Source organism: Salvelinus sp. IW2-2015, linkage group LG14 (assembly GCF_002910315.2).
Source record: "Salvelinus sp. IW2-2015 linkage group LG14, ASM291031v2, whole genome shotgun sequence".
Lineage (NCBI taxonomy): Eukaryota > Metazoa > Chordata > Actinopteri > Salmoniformes > Salmonidae > Salvelinus > Salvelinus sp. IW2-2015.
Genome location: NC_036854.1, coordinates 41,442,425 through 41,456,471, shown reverse-complemented (window position 1 = coordinate 41,456,471; position 14,047 = coordinate 41,442,425). Strand labels below are relative to the sequence as shown.

The 14,047-nt window shown below is 43.7% G+C and overlaps 1 pseudogene; it reads right to left on the bottom strand.

Moving 5' to 3' along the window:
• LOC111973562 (partitioning defective 3 homolog) overlaps positions 1-14,047 on the bottom strand; it is an 807,950-nt pseudogene that overhangs the window by 539,776 nt on the left and 254,127 nt on the right.

Sequence of the window (14,047 nt, the reverse complement as noted above, 5' to 3'; positions counted from 1 at the left end):
GTCTTCACTATTATTCTACAATGTAGAAAATAATAAAAATAAAGAAAAACCCTTGAATGAGTAGGTGTGTTCAAACTTTTGACTGGTACTTTATATTATTTAGTATATGTAAAAACAATATTAAATCAAGAATAGTTTGATGGGTGACAATATAAGCCTATCACTTGTGAATTATATATTATCACTTATGTATGATGCCCAGCTTAAGGCAAGAAACAGCACAAGCCTTTTTTTGTGTGACTTTTTAAAATCATAGTCGTACACCTCATGTAGCCTAGCCCATAGGCCTATATGTTCAGATAAGATTTGTATCACAATGAAAGTGGCCAAATAACTTCTTAAAATGAAGCACATTAATCCTCTTTACAACGGGCGTACAGCCTGACTGGCATACACACGTAAGTKTCATGTTTGATGAAGATAATTTTCACATAAAAATGCACCTTTATAATCGCATTTGCGGTCACTTTCGAGAATGGTGTTTTCCTGCTAATGGAACATTTGTGCTCATAGCCTACCTCCATGTGTGGATAGTTCATCAATGTTCTGATCTGTTGTGTCAGGCTCATTGCTTAAAACTGTTTTTKTCATGCTAGTGGTTGTATTAATTTGGGATCTATCGCATCCCACAACTGTCCCAGACTATATTTGGAATACTTATTTCTCGCACAGAATAGGTAAACTTTTGTACTATGGGGGATAGTAAATTGACATAGGCTAGGGCTTTTGCAGTTCGCTAGGCCTATTCATCTTGTTGGCTGACGAAATGTATTACAAATCAGAACATATAGCCMAACGATTGTATCACAACTAAAATGACATAACTCTAAATTAAGCATTTMGGAGTACCTGTKTCTTTGTTCACCGCTCATCACAGAATAGCCGCATGTGCTTCAAATCGTTTGGAGAAAATATCCTTTATATTTTATTCAGCTCTGTTCAATTGTATTCTTCATACTATGAAATAATATAAAATAATGCCTCAAAATTCTAAGCAAATCTTGTCTGCTAAATKAACTAGTGTAACCCACAGCTGAGCTAAATGACTAACGCCCCGTAGCACTCACTTCATGAAGTGCTTTGAGAGATTAGTCAAGGATCATATCACTTCCACCCTACCTGACACCCTAGACCCACTCCAATTTGCTTACCACCCCAATAGTTCCATAGACGACGCAATCGCAGTCACACTGCCCTATCCCATSTGGACAAGAGGAATACCTATGTAAGAATGCTGTTCATYGACTACAGCTCAGCATTTAACACCATAGTACCCTCCAAACTCGTCATTAAGCTCGAGACCCTGGGGCTCAACCCCGCCCTGTGCAACTGGGTCCTGGACTTTCTGACAGACCGCCCCCAGGTGGTGAGGGTAGAAAACAACATCTCCACCCCGCTGATCCTCAACACCCACGAGGGTGCGTTCTCAGCCCTCTCCTGTACTCCCTGTTCACCCACGACTGCATGGTCATGCACACCTCTAACTCAATCATCAAGTTTGCAGACGACACTACAGTGGTAGGCTTGATTACCAACAATGACGAGACAGCATACAGGGAGGAGGTGAGGGCCCTCGGAGTGTGGTGTCAGGAAAATAACCTCACACTCAATGTCAACAAAACAAAGGAGATGATCGTGGACTTCAGGAAACAGCAGAGGGTGCACCCCCCACATCGACAGGACAAGTAAGTGGAGAAGGTGGAAAGTTTTAAGTTCCTCGGCGTACACATCACGGACAAACTGAATTGGTCCACCCACAGCAAGACAGCGTGGTGAAGAAGGCGCAACAGCGCCTCTTCAACCTCAGGAGGCTGAAGAAATTTGGCTTGTCACAAAAGCACTCACAAACTTTTACAGATGCACAATCGAGAGCCTCCTGTCGGGCTGTATCACCGCCTGGTACGGCAACTGCTCCGCACACAACCGCAAGGCTCTCCAGAGGGTAGTGAGGTCTGCACAACGCATCACAGGGGCAAACTACCTGCCCTCCAGGACACCTACACCACCCGATGTCACAGGAAGCCAAAAAGATCATCAGGACAACAACCACCCGAACCACTGCCTGTTCACCCCGCTATCATCCAGAAGGCGAGGTCAGTACAGGTGCATCAAAGCTGGGACCGAGAGACTGAAAAACAGCTTCTATCTCAAGGCCATCAGACTGTTAAACAGCCATCACTAACATTGAGTGGCTGCTGCCAACATACTGACTCAAATCTCTAGCCACTTTAATAATAAAAAATTGGATGTAATAAATGTCTCAATGTCACTTTAAACAATGCCACTTTATATAATGTTTACATACCCTACATTACTCATCTCATATGTACAGTGGAGAGAACAAGTATTGGATACACTGCCGATTTTGCAGGTTTTCCTRCTTACAAAGCATGTAGAGGTCTGTAATTTTTATCATAGGTACACTTCAACTGTGAGAGACGGAATCTAAAACAAAAATCCATAAWATTWATTTGCAGACTTCTACATGCTTTGTAAGTAGGAAAACCTGCAAAATCGGCAGTGTATCCAATACTTGTTCTCCCCACTGTATATACTGTACTCTATACCATCTACTGCATCTTGCCTATGCCGTTCGGCCACTGCTCATCCATATATTTATATGTACATATTCTTATTCATTCCTTTGCACTTGTGTGTAAAAGGTAGTTGTTGTGAAATTGTTAGACTACTTGTTAGATATTACTGCAYKGTCGGAACWAGAAGCACAACCACTAACCATGTGTATGTGACCATTGTATGTAAAACCATGTGTATGTAAAATTGTATTTGATTTGAAAGGTCAGCATCAGAGTCTTGTAGGCTATGGGTGGAAGTTTAGGGATGCTAAATGTGTTTATGTTAATTAACGGTCAATTACCGTGAGATCGGGAGATATTTGCTTGACAATCACCGGCTGACAAAATGGCATGACCACCACAGCCCTAGCACTAGATACTCCAAAAAGTTCTGCCCGGCAACACTCCTGAGGGAGATCATGTATGTCTCCTGTATGCTAAAACAATCCATATGGTTTACTAGAGCTGAATGCAGCGTGACCAAGGACCACGGCTGAGGAAGGACAGGAGGAAGGAGGCCGGAGAGAGAGGCTGAAGGAAGGGAAGGGGTGCAGACAGGGCCATAAAGATACGGGTCAGAGGCCTATTGAGACGCCTGGTCTCAATGATAACCATCACAGTCACAACATACAAACCGTGCTCCGTTCACACAGCACAACACAGGCAGACAAGAGACAAAGGAGTCCACTCTTGAATTTTTTACGACTTATAAAACGACACAGAAAACACAAATCCAGAGAGGCTGTAAATCATCGAGCACATATTTACTGCTGGCTCTGCTAAACCTGTTTAGTGCTCGGTGCTAAGCACAAAGGCTTAGCTAGCTAAGAGGAGAGAGGAAAGGAGGGAGCAGAGTTGACAGATGCATTGTAAAGTCATTGAGGAACGTCAAGATTTTACAATGCTAGCTTGATGAATCAAGAGTCCCATCGGCTATATATCACTATATTGAGATGATGTAGGAAAAATGGACGATTCATCTGTTGAAGTCATAGGAAACAGGGCAAATATAATGAGTGGAACGTGGCGTGCGAAGCTCAAGTCAAGCAGCTGTAGACAAAGCAAAGTGGTCTTTGAAAATATGGTACATTTTCTGTCCATATGTTTTGGTCAGAAATTAGCCGGTAAAATATGAATAGTTTTGATGTTTTGTTAACGTGTTTCATTTTGGATTCAACTTTCTGCCAAGATGAAATATTCTATAGCCAGAGCGGYCTAAATATACTGTATTTAACATCAAGTCGTTAACAGATGAGAATAGACAGAGGCATATCGAGCAACAATGCCACTGACTCCATCTGCTTAAGCCTATGATATTAAACCAAAAAGTCTGTATTCTGCCACCAAATGAAAGGTACAATAACAGACTTATTATTTATGTCTCCGTTTTCCCCCYGTAGCCTCTTGGAAGCGACGAGCGGCGTGCAGTAAGATTATGGCGCCGGTGACAACTAAAGTGCTTTTAAATAGGATTATCATCCAACGCTCTAATCATGTCGAGGGTTGCTGTGTCACATTCTGAGCACTCCATYTTCCCCTTCTTCCCTCCATCTCATTTGGAATATCAGTTGTTTCAAAGCACTAAAGGCTTGTCGGCAGCCATTTTGATCTAGTTAATAGGCCTAGCTGTTCTTTTTTAAGCTTCAGGGAGGGTGAACCCTAAAATAAGCTTTTCACATTCACTTCTGGTTCACATCAGACGACCCTCAAAAGTAAATTAGAACAAAGGATATATGCTCAAAGCTGTGATCTTCATTATTTTCAATAAAGAATAGGGGTTAGCTTCCTAAAAGTGGTGGGTAAAGGATTAACTAAGGGGTTAATGACCAGTATCCTTGAAGCTGAATGACATTTCAGGCAGGGTGGTACTACCAGAGTCGTGTTCAGTAGGGCACACCGTACCAAAATGGACAACAAAAACACACACTTTTAATTGGTCCTCATTTAAGTCCTGTAGATCACTTCATTACTCCCTTTTTGTTTATAAAGCTCTACTACAGAAGCTTCCGACCTACCTCACTTCACTGTTAAAATAAAAAAAAATGACACACCAAATCCATTCACAGGGATGGTTAACTCTTGAGGTTCCATTAGTACGTACCGATCTAGGTAAATCCGCCTTCAGTTTGAATGCCTCCCATTTTTGGAATAGCCTACAAAACTCCCTACATCTTGACTCTCGGGTGCATCTAGGGCAGTTTAGGACTTTAATGTTGAATGAATTAAATGAGAATTGCAAATGTTTGGATTGAATGTAAAATGGGGAGTTTGAAGCTGTCATGTTGATTCTGTAATTTGTAGTTAATTTTATTTGTATTGATCATATAGAACTTGTTGTATTGTTGTCGTCAGGGCACCATTGTAAATGAGTAGTACCTCCCTGTTACAAAACGTTTTGTCCCTACTGGGCATGACCTAGGTCATGAGGTTGGGATAGTTCACTGTACTGTACCAGGCTATTGGTCCCTGTGTTCTGGCTATGGCTGTGTTAGGATAAGGGTTAGGTTTTGGGTTACTGTACCTTGCGCTCCAGGCTGTTGGTCCCAGTGTTTTGGCTGTGGCTGTGGTGGTGGTTGTGCTTGCGAAAGCCTGCCGTGGTGGACCATCGTGTGGGGTTCTTACGGGATGGTTCCTCCGGTGCTGTATGTGGGTCACCCAGGGGAAGGCCTGCCAGAGAGGGGTCGCTACTGCGCCGAACATGGAGAGGCATGTCTAGAGAGAGAGGGAAGCGGGAGAGAAAGAAAGAGAGAGAGGGAAGGGGAGAGAAAGATAGAGAAAGAGGGAAGGGGAGAGAAAGATAGAGAAAGAGGGGAGAGAGAGACAAAGAGAGACAGGGGGGAGAGAGAGACAGACGGGAGAGAGAGAGACAGAGAGAGAGGGGGGAGAGAGACAGAAAGAGAAAGAGGGGAGAGAGAGAGACAGAGAGAGAAAGAGGGGAGAGAGACAGAGGGGAGAAAGGGAAAGAGGGGAGAGAGAAAGAGAAAGCGAGAGAGAGGGGAGAGAGAGACGAGAGAGACGGAGAGAGACAAAGGGGAAAGAGAGAGACAGAGGAGAGAGAGAGAAAGAGAGAGAGACAGATAGAGGGAGAGAGAGAGACAGAGAGAGAGAAAGGTTAGCATATCACATATTGTACAGTACACCTGAAAAACACATTAGCGCTGTTACTACTTAATAAATATTGACTTACTCCTTGACTGCAAGTCTCTACACTACAGGGTCTATTTTTTTWAAATGTAACCTTTATTTAACTAGGCAAGTCAGTTACGAAACAAATTATTTTTTACAATGACGTCCTATGTGCTGACTGTCACTGTATCATTTTCCACCAGAAWACCAGCCAACAACATCCCACACAGTACCTATCGGGCAGGCTATTGTGTGACTGTAAAACACATGGGAAATAGTTGTGAAGCTGCAGTGCCTGGTCTTCTGAGCCCCAATGAAACACTAGACTGAACTGTGGGCCGTTTAGCTTGGCTGTGGCCCGTGACTACAGATAGTAGAGAGCTGTTCCCTGCTTGTCCCTGGGCTGTAATGGAATTCAACTACAGGGCATGTACTCTACTGTATCTGCAAGCCGAGGCCGATCCCAGGCAGCCAGCCATATAAAAGTGTCGGGCTGTGACGGTAATTGAATAACCGTGTAACTGACGGTTATGGATGAGGACGTTATGAAAATATATTAACCGTCAAAAATGTTTAAATAGGCCTACATCCATTTTAGGATTTAACTTCTTTTTTTTTTTTTTTTACTTTATCTAATAGCGTGAGTGTTTACTAACGATTATAAACAATTGTATTGCTAACTTAGTCTGTCTATTAAACCTTCTACATCTCCTCCTCTTTCCAGCTGTCGTGTGATGCTGGAGTAGCTATGCAGGGGGATGTAGAGTGCTATATGTTATGGCACTTCAGTAAAACAAATGTTTTGATGCGTGGTCTTTCTTTTATACAGTCAATAAATATATTGGTCTTCTATTAAAAAAGGTTGGATGTGTCTGATCCATCATTAATTATTCAACAGCAGTAGACAAGGTTGTTCTGGCTCTGAGKCCTATAACGCACTAATGTTATGTCAAATGGTCAGTGCGCCAATCCTTCCCAACCTGGCATGGTATAATTTGATACGGAATCTTCTCTTAATTTATACACGAATCAACTTCTGATCAGGCCCGGTCCTAGGCGAGACAAAAAAATGGACGCCCTACTATTTCTCAAAGTAGAATAGTACACAGTGTTGGCTCCTGTGCACTTTTATGAATGCCCATGTTGGAAGCCTACTGTTTGTAAAACAGGCAATTGAGCGTTAATCCCTATCATTTGGTTACATTCATTTCTGTTAATGCATGTATTAATTACAGCAATTTACCGTTCACATTCTCGGAGAGGAAATGTTGTTTGCAGAGTTCACAACCCGCTACACTTACGAGAAACAAGTTTTGTTTTATTTCAAACCAATATTTACGTGCTCCATGAGAGCAATGAGCRTGTGTCTGGTTTCTACAGTTGAAGTCGGAAGTTTACATACACCTTAGCCAAATACATTTAAACTCAGTTTTTCACAATTCCTGACATTTAATCCAAGTAAAAATTCCCTGTCTTAGGTCAGTTAGGATCACCACTTTATTTTAAGAATGTGAAATGTCATAATAATAGTAGAGAGAATGATTTATTTCAGCTTTTATTTCTTTCATCACATTCCCAGTGGGTCAGAAGTTTACATACACTCAATTAGTATTTGGTAGCATTGCCATTAAATTGTTTAACTTGGGTCAAACGTTTCGGGTAGCCTTCCACAAGCTTCCCACAATAAGCTGGGTGAATTTTGGCCCATTCCTCCTGACAGAGCTGGTGTAACTGAGTCAGGTTTGTAGGCCTCCTTGCTCGCGCACACTTTTTCAGTTCTGCCCACAAATGTTCTATAGGATTGAGGTCAGAGCTTTGTGATGGCCACTCCAATACCTTGACTTTGTTGTCCTTAAGCCATTTTGCCACAACTTTGGAAGTACGCTTGGGGTCATTGTCCATTTGGAAGACACATTTGCGACCAAGCTTTAACTTCCTGACTGATGTATTGAGATGTTGCTTCAATATATCCACGTAATTTTCCTGCCTCATGATGCCATCTATTTGTTAAGTGCACCAGTCCCTCCTGCAGCAAAGCACCCCCACAACATGATGCTACCACCCCTGTGCCTCACGGTTGGGATGGTGTTCTTTGGCTTGCAAGCCTCCCCTTTTTTCTCCAAACATAACGATGGTCATTATGSCCAAACAGTTCTATTTTTGTTTCATCAGACCAGAGAACATTTCTCCAAAAACTACTATCTTTGTACCCATGTGCRGTAGCAAACAGCAGTCTGGCTTTCTTATGGCGGTTTGCTGAATGGCCTTTCAKGTTATGTCGATATAGGACTCATTTTACTGTGGATATAGATACTTTGTACCTGATTCCTCCAGCATCCTCACAATGTCCTTTGCTGTTGTTCTSGGATAGATTCACACTTTTTGCAMCAAAGTACGTTCATCTCTAGGAGACAGAACGCGTCTCCTTCCTGAGCGGTWTGACGGCTGYGTGGTCCCATGTTGTTTATACTTGCATACTATTGTTTGTACAGACGAACATGGTACCTTCAGGCGTTTGGAAATTGCTCCCAAGAATGAACCAGACTCGTGGAGGTCTACAAAAAAAAAACTGAGGTCTTGTTTGGCCAAACAATCTTRGTTTCATCAGACCAGAGAATCTTGTTTCTCATGGTCTGAGAGTCTTTTGGTTACCATTTGGCAAACTCCAAATGGGCTGTCATGTGCCTTTTACTGTGGAGTCGCTTCCGTCTGGCCACTCAACCATAATGGCCATCTCCACAGAGGAACTCCGGAGCTCTGTCAGTGTGACCATTGTGCTCTTGGACACCTCCCTGACCAAGGCCATTCTTCCCCGATTGCTCAGTTTGGCCGGGCAGCCATCTGTAGGATGAGTCTTGGTGGTCCCACACTTCTTCTATTTAAGAATGATGGAGGCCACGGTGTCCTTGGGGGACCTTCAATGCTGCAGACATTTTTTGGTACCCTTCCCCAGATCTGTGCCTCGACACAATCCTGTCTCGGAGCTCTACGGACAATTCCTTCGATCTCTTGGTTTGGTTTTTGCTCTGACACGCACTGTCAGCTGTGGGACCTTATATAGACAGGTGTGTGCCTTTACAAATCGTGTCCAATCAAATGAATTTACCAAAGCTGAATCAAGTTGTAGAAACATGTCAAGGATAATCAATGGAAACAGGATGCACCTGAGCTCACTTTAGAGTGTCATTGCCAAGGGTCTAAACACGTATTTAACACAACAACAAAAAATGAAAAATAAAAACTTTGGGGTATTGTGTGTAGATTGATGAGGRAAAATAAATATTGTAAGCTTTAGTTTATAGTGAAGAGAGGAGAGAGAAAAGTACTGGGAGGCCTGGTCTCCTCACTGATAATGGCCTGTTTCTCTGTAACCTCTCCTTCATCTTCATCACCATCCTCATATGACACTTCTCACTGATCACAGGACCCAAGGACTGAGTCCCAGATGGCACCATATTCCCTATTTTGCGCACTACWTTTGATCAGGGCCCATAGAGCTCTAGTCAAAAGGAGTGCACTATATAGGGATTATGGTGCCATTTGGAATAAAGACATGGAGTGGCCAACGAGCCTGAGTAGCCCTCATACTTTAAAATGGGTGTTGAAGTGGGTAGGATATCTTTGCATATGCTGCAATACCACTCTCTATTGCTCTCCCATGCATAAGAAGGATTCTTGCCAGGTACTGCACACTACACCTGGCATTCCTGGTTTTAAATTGTAAGTAGTTGTGGGGTGAAGTGCTTTGGTCCTCCAAAGGCCATATGGATTTGTTTACGGCTTGATACAGTCCTGCTCACAACATACATAATTATGCAAATACCAGGGCAACCACCTGTCATCTTTCAACAGATATCAGGCAGCATATGCCCACGTTCTGCCTCCCATCTGATAGCTACACTCTGTGTGTGTGGGAGTGTGTGTGTGTGTGGTGTGTGGTGTGTGAAGGTGCATGATTGATTCTGTGTGTGTGTGTGTGTGTGTGTCAGGATGACTGGGAGGCATGCAGAGAGAGAAAAGGGTCTCAGCTATGTTATTCCTAAATTATGGCCCAAGGAATTCAATAATGATTTTTAATACACGGTCCTTCCCTGTCAATGGCCAGTTCATGTCTAGTTCAGGGTTCGAATGACGAGCCACCTCAGAGGGATTGTAATTATATAACACCCCCTCCCCACACACACACGAACACACCCCTATTCCCCCCGTTCCACGTCCGTCCAGGATTATATTAAATGATTATTACCACAAGGCCTAGACAAGACTGGAGGAAATAGGGAGGGGGAGAGGAAATGAGAGAGGGAGGGAAGGGGAGAGAGAGGATGATGAAATGACATCGGCGTGCATGGACTTGGCCTCAATAAATGATGTTACAAATTGCTGTGGCAAGGACTCATATTAGTGAGCTTTGACATACTGTATATTATACAAGCACATCCATAATAGACCTTGGATGTAGAGGGGGATATTGTTCAACACCCAGACCTAGAAAGCCTTCATCTACACTGTAATGATAATCACAGATGACGGTCAGGGCAGGGCGATGATGGACCTATCAACCTACCCTGAATACTGTATGGCTTTCTTCCTGTTTTTGTTCACTCCTCTCATCCTGGAGTGGGCCAAAAGTGGCTCTGAAATCCATGGGAGAAAGGGATTGGAGATGGGAAATGTTSAAATATTGACCAGATGTGTATGATCACTGTGAATAGGGGCGGTGAACACAGAGGGAGAGGCAGACAGACATATCTCCCTCTCTTTATTCCCTTTTAAGCAGCCTCACATGAACAAATAAGAAATCTAGAGGGTATATTGCCGGGTTCAACCAGGTAGCTCTGAGCACACAGGCTGAACAGGTCCTGTTCTTACAGAGCCACTCACTTATTTCAYTCACTCTCCCTTTGATGGTATGTTCACCAAACCCTTCAGAGCACATCTAAAACCACGTGTTCCACTACTGTAACTTGTGGCTTTACCGTGTTTATGTGAAGGTTTTGTCATGGATTCATATCTGAGGCCTCGCCAGGGTATTATTTTGAAGGTCATTTTCATTCCCTACAAAAGGCATTCGCTGCCCACAAGGGAATCTTCTAACTCWTCCACAAATGATGACAACATCCATCTTAATGTCCATCTTAACTCATCAAGGCTTCCAGCTGAACCACTGACTGCGGGTCTGGGGCAACCGCTCCTAAACCTCTGACATCACTCCCAGGCAGACAACACAAGCGCTGTGAGGCTTTCCAGGCCGTCCCTGAAATGTGATATGATGATTTGAGCTTGTTATGAGAAAGTTAGAGAGACGTCATTGATGGCAAACAGACATGAAGACGGTCAGCAATCTCATCGTTTCAGAAACGTTAAAATCGATATTCCGACACGTACACAACACACACACACACACCACACCACACACACACACACACACACACACACACACACACACACACACACACACACACACACACACAACACACACACACACAAACATACTCTAACGTGGGACCAGTGGAGGATTGTAGGTAATATTGAGTGGGGCGTCCCTGTGTGTTTTTGGAGGGCATTTTATCACAGCCTCTCCAACCCTTTACTAATATGATACGACACGTCAATAAAATCATTTCTGATTGGATTAGTGATGTAGAATAGAAAACGGGATGGTCCCACGTTAAATAACCATGAGGACCACTTAAAACGAACCAGGCATCGATCTCGGATTCACTGGGGTGGCGCACACAGAYGCACACAGACACACACAGGGCCTCTAACAAGATGAAGGTGTAATCTGGCCCTACAGTGAAGGGATTAGGAGCAGCCTAGGGCAGACAGGACTTTGTAGACCAGCATGCATCACAGAGAGGTCGCTTCTCATGGGGATAACCCCCATCTCTCTCTCTCTGTCTCTCTAGAGGTCAGATCTCATGTGGATAACCCTCATCTCTCTCTCTGTCTCTCTAGAGGTCAGATCTCATGTGGATAACCCTCATCTCTCTCTCTGTCTCTCTAGAGGTCAGATCTCATGGGGATAACCCTCATCTCTCTATCTGTCTCTCTAGAGGTCAGATCTCATGTGGATAACCCTCATCTCTCTCTGTCTCTCTAGAGGTCAAATCTCATGGTGATACCCTCATCTCTCTCTCTGTCTCTCTAGAGGTCAGATCTCATGGGGATAACCCTCATCTCTCTATCTGTCTCATCTAGGAGGTTCAGATCTCATGTGGATAACCCTCATCTCTCTCTCTGTCTGGAGGAAAACACTAATACTAATATTTACTTGACTAATCCTCTCCCTGTAGCTAGCGGGGGCAAAAGTGCAATTAAACATAAATAAATTACCTCCTAATGATGTGCAGTGTGCGAAACACAAACAAAGCCTTACACAAATAAAGCTTTAGGTTTATCTAGATAGATTTATCATTTTTTTTTACTGTCAATTAAATTGCCCAGTCATCACCAAGGTGAGTAAAGGACACCGTCTCCATCCCCTTCCGTCTCTCTAGAAACCTTGCGTTTGCTACCTCTCTCAACCTGCTCTAATAACATAGCATGGCACAATCAACTTTATCTTGTGGAGCCAGAGCTTTAATGTATTACTTGGAAGTTTCCAATCATTTAAATGGCAGGGAGTACAGTGTGTCCTTAGTGTCCTGCCACCGTAGATACCTGCCAGAGTTAGAGTGGCCCTGACTGGCTGCCAATGCAGTGTAATGGAGATAGGTGGGAGCTAATGCATGGGAATACTGATAAGGTTATGAAGAGGACACTGGACAGGGAAGATTGGATGGCTATCAGGCAGGTGAGGAGACATTTTCTTTTGGCTCCTCCTAGAACCCCCTCTCTCTCCCTCTCTTTCACTCCACCTCTTTCGTTCTCTCTCTCTTTCTTTTCGCACTCCCTCTCTCTGTCACTCTCTCTCTTTATTTCTCTCTCTCTCTCTTCAGATGCTGTGCTGTTCGTCATTGACTGCGGAATTCTAACGTAACTCAGTGTGACTGAGCATTGTCTTGTGCTTCTCAAAAACCCTTMTGCTTTTGGCAAAGAGAATTGAGAAGTTTGAATTATTTGCAGCAATGAATAAAATATGTCAGGCAGACAGCATGCTTATTTAAATACCTCAGTCTCCTAGCCGCATAGTCCATATTGATGTCCCTAGTGAAAGGAGAGGGGACCTCTGCCGAATATATCAGTGTGACCTGAATTCACATCTGCCACTGGGGCACAGAGGGGCCACCACAGGGGACTGAGATGGACTTCCAGGCTCAGTCCCAAATGGCACCTTATTCCCTATATAGTACACTGCTTTTGACCAGAGTGTGTGTCTTTCCCTATATAGGAWATAGGGTGCCATTTGGRACGCAGGCCGAGAGTAGTGGGAACCAACTCAGGCTAGAGACAGGGAGTGAAGAATGGAGGTTTTAAATAGAACATTCTGGCTCTCATGCCCAAGGGCTGCCTAATATTTGGTCTCTAATCTGATGTAAAGTCATAAAGACAGATTTTCACAAAATATTGACCATGAATAAGCAGCAGCCTTTGACCCTACAGAAAGAKTGGAAGATGAAATGGACAACCACTTAGGAGAGAGGACTTTCCCAATGATGTAGAGGCTCTGAAAAGACACAAATTGGAAAAGTGCGATTGACTCAAGATCAGTAAGCTGTAGCACTCAAAATAAATCCCATCCGACAGAGAGAGAGTCTTTACTGTCCTGACAGAGAAGCAAGCCAAACGATTTACTGAGAGAGAGAACTCTCTCAAGCCCTTGGATGTGTCCGCCAAGCAGACATACACAGATGACCAGACACAACAACAACAAACTAAGGAGCTGTCCTCTCTCCCTCTGATATCTCTGTTGCGGCAGTTGCTCTCCGTTGCTTCCCAGACATTGAAAGAAAACGGTGAGGAGGAAACATAGATCCCMCTTCCCAAATTAAACGTGACTCATCTGGGTCGTCATTTGGAACAAAGGGAGGAAGACCCTGGAGAGAAACGTGTGTACGTGAGACCCAACAAAAACACCCTCCAGCCTCCAACCAACCTCCCGACCAGACAGACTAAGCCGATGTAGACAGGAATTTGCTCCTCGCTCCTCAGAGTTGCTAATCAACAAAGCAAACAGATCTGCAGGGCTGAAATGCTATTACTATTGCCATAATGCTATTTTTCCGTTAGTAGTGGTCTTGAGCTATAGGCCTAGGGAAACAGTAGTAATACATCTCAGTCAGTGCGCCATTCGATGCAGTGTCATTCATAAATTCCACTACATCTCTCTAACATAGGAACTACAAGGTCAGGGGTCAGTAATGATACAACACAAAAGAACACGCCCCAGTCCCAATTCTGGC